This window comes from Geospiza fortis, unplaced genomic scaffold, assembly GCF_000277835.1.
Source record: "Geospiza fortis unplaced genomic scaffold, GeoFor_1.0 scaffold244, whole genome shotgun sequence".
NCBI lineage: Eukaryota > Metazoa > Chordata > Aves > Passeriformes > Thraupidae > Geospiza > Geospiza fortis.
In genome coordinates this window covers 2345022-2348696 of record NW_005054370.1, presented here as the reverse complement: position 1 = coordinate 2348696, position 3675 = coordinate 2345022, and positions in this window count along the sequence as shown.

Sequence of the window (3675 nt, the reverse complement as noted above, 5' to 3'; positions counted from 1 at the left end):
CCTCCCCCCCCCCCGAAACGGCCGGGAGCCTCTGTCCGTGAGCATCCGCAGGGCCGCGGGCTGTGAGCTGGCACAGACCCCCCGACTACTGGAGATCCGCATCCGGGGGAGCTGCTGCCCGCGGGAGGTGGGCTGTGAAACGGAGGTGTAACCTGTGCTGTTTCGCTGGTTTTCAGTTCTATGATCCAGGGAGCTCCATCCTCGGCAGTGAAGATCTCCGGGGTAAGATGGTGGCTCACCAGAGGCAGGATGCAGCCTGTGTTATGGCACTGCACTGCTGCTGCAGGGGAGGGGGAAGAGTCCACTGTGATTTTTCTAATCCAAACTTAGCATTGGAATCTAAATGCATTGCTGCAGTGATGGGAAAAAAACCAAACAAATGTGTAAATATTCAAACATTATTTTAATCCATCTAAGGTTGGCTTTAGTGTCATGGGATAGGAAAATTTCTTCTGAAGTATCTTCCACATTATTCATTTGTACCAAGGATTCTGGCTTAAGCAGACCCAGTCTGGCTTTGAGGAGAGGCCGTGTCAGATGGGCCTGGGCTGAGGGTGGCACAGGGGTTTAAATGGCTGCATTGCCTTGACAGGCTGCAGCACTCCATCCATCCACAGCCAGGCTCTTTGGGGGGCCAGGCCAGGGTGGAAGCCTTTAATCTTTTGATTATGATAAATAACCCAATGTTAAACCTGTACATCAATGGTTTATAAATCACCTGTGCTGCTGGTGCATGAGCAGATTGCAGACCTGGCAGTGTGATTGCAAGGTTTGTGTAGGAGAGCCTGGGCAGCTTTGCTGTGCTTCTAAGGGGAGAAATAATCAGTGGCATTTGCTGCAAGTCTTCGTCTGAATTTTGGGAAAAAAGGCACCAAGCTGCCCCTGTGGCAGCAGCAGGAGCCTGGCATGAGCCCCCAGCAGCGCTTGGGTGCAGGGTGCTGGGATGCTCTCAAGGCCTGGCTCCCAGGACTCATTAGTTACACTGCACATGGCTTCATTCCGTCCTCTGCCGTGCCCCTGTGAGGCTGTGGCTGCCAGGAGCCCAGCGGTGACGCTGCCTCTCTCCATCCCCATCCCTCTGCAGAGCCGTTCCTCTCGCTGCTGCTGGTGCTGACAGATCGATTTCTCCCTGGACCTGCAGGTGCAGTGCTGAACCAGTGGGGTGGTGACCAGCACAGGGCTGCCAACGTGGGGCCCTGGCCCCTTCCCTGACACTCCTTTGTTTGCAGAATTGCAGCTTCTTGGACGAGAGCTGGCTGCTGCCGGTGAGAGCCCATGGGAGCCGTCCTTCTGCCACCTGGCCCTCCCTGAAAAGTCACAGGAGGAAGACAAGGAACAGTTTGGAGGGGAGGGATTGCCGCACACCCCGGGCTGAATTGGCTCAGGCTCACCAGGATGAGCAGAGCTGCCTCTGCTATCGAGGCTGGATCCTGCTGGTTACCTGCAGCATCGCCAGGAGCAGATCCCAGCATTCCTGGGAGTAAAACCAAGCAAGAGAAGCACCCGGGCCTGAATCTCTGATATAAGTGAAGTTTTCCCATGCTCCCTTCCCTGATTTCTTGCCAAAAAAATCCCCATTTCCCTGGGCTGACACAGATTACACATCAGTTGGTTTCACTCTTGGTTTGCTCAGTGAAACATCAGCGTGTTATTGAGAACAGCAGGGACGCCTTCATGTCTTTTAACGATGCAGAGCATCCCTCCACCGCCTTTTAAACCCAAAAGAATCCCCAAAAAGCTCGAGGCAGCTCTGGGACTGGCCAAGGCGTGCGCTGAGCCGTGGTGGTGCTGCAGAGCCCGGGATGCCGCTGGCTTTGGGGCATTTCTGACAGGCAGTGCCCCCGCTGGCCGCGGCTCCGGCCGGCTAATGCGATGTGACACTGAGTGCTCTGCACACAGCAGCGCCTCTGGGGACCGGCAGCTGCGTCCCCCGGCTGCGTGGGGACATGTGGGGTGAGGCAGGAGGGCTCTTCAGTGAGTTGAGGGTTTGCTGTTGCTTTGCCATCCCATCCATAGAGCAGCTTTGTCCCTTCAGGGTCTGGGCACAGCCGAATCCTGAGAGAGGACAGAGACAAGCAGCCACTGATGGTCCCAGCTCAGCCTGGGGCACTGGGACTTGCCTCTCCCTGGGCTCCCAAAGCCCTGGGTTGGCATCAGTGCCAGAAATTATCCAGGGCATGGGGTCCCTAGGATGTCCCACAGCCATTGCCACTGTCCCCATCCACTCTCTTTCAGGTGTGCAGTACTTACGAGACAGTCCCGTGCCGAGCACTGGGGATGGTGCTCAGGTAGGAACTCTTGATCCTCCTCTCCCCTCTCCAGAGGGATCTGGTCAGCACAGGCCTGAAAATGCCCCAAAAAGGGAAATAAATATCCTGCTGAGAGCATTGGGGCTGTCCTGGGTGCTTTTCTCCCCATCAGCTCAGCCTTGCCAGTATCTGCTGTCCATGAGGTGGCTTTCCCCTGCATTCAGTGTACGGATGGTACAAAAGGGGAGCCAGGCAGGGTCCCTGGGGCTGAGTTGAGGCTCGGCTGCACCCCCAGGTACGTGGATGGCCGAGTCTTTGTCACCAAGGTGCTCCCTGAGAGTCAGGCAGAGGTGGACGAGGTGGTGCTGGCCGGTGACACCCTGGATGAGATCAGCGGCTGCTCTCTGAGATCCCCCTCCCCTGGCCAGCTGGCTGGGGACAGAGGGGACAGAGGCCTGGGCTGTCCCCTGTGCTGCCCCCTGCTCCCCTCTGCTCCTTCCTCCCTGCAGGCTGGGGCTGTGCTGCAGGGGCTGAAGGGAGAACCGCTCACCTTGCGCCTGCTGCGCTGGCGGTGGCACGACGGACGCTCTGAGCCACTGCTGCCCTACCCAAAGGCCCTGAAGGAGAAGGAGCTGCAGTTCCAGCTGCAGCACAGCCCCCGGCAGCTGCAGGGGGGCAGGTGGGTCTGTGCCATGGGCAGCCCCAGGCTGGCACTGGGGTAGCCCTGTGCCCACACTATCCCTGAACTCTGCTCCAGGCTGGGGGCCAAGGCTGCCCCCATGGCCTGGAGGTGAGGACAGGGCTGGGAGCATCTTCCCCTGCAAAGAGCAGCAGGGGGGATGTGGGGGGGTCCTTCCCCTGATGCCCCCAAGCCCTTTGCTCCCCAGGCTGCTCTACAACCTGTGGTTCCAGGGCCAGAGCAGCATTGGGACGGTGAGGCTGTGGGGCAGAGACCTGCCAGGGGTGAATCATCTCTTCTGGAGTTCTCTTCATGTGTCCAAGCGTTATTCCCTCCTTCCCATTCCATTTCAGTATGGTGGCAAAGAGGTGCTGGAGGGGGCCATCCCTGTTGTGCTGGAGAGGAACTTGGCAGAACAGGTGAGCAACAGGGCTGGGGACATCCTGGGAAGGGCTCTGTGAGAGAAGCCATGGATATTTTTTCCAATGTAGGCCATGGATATTTTTTCCAGCTCCAGGTTCACTTGGCTTGGCTGAATATTTGCCACCCCATCACCCCTGTGGGGTTTTTTCAGGTCAGAAGCATCTCAGCAGCCAGCATAGGAAAGGGCATTAAGGAAAAAATTCAACCACATGCAGGAAAGCACTTGGAAAACTCTGGGAAGGCTAAGCCTGATTTCAGGGGTGCTTTAGGGCTCAGGTCAGTGTTGTTTGAGCCTCTGGGGGTTGTTTGTGAAAAGATTGAAGT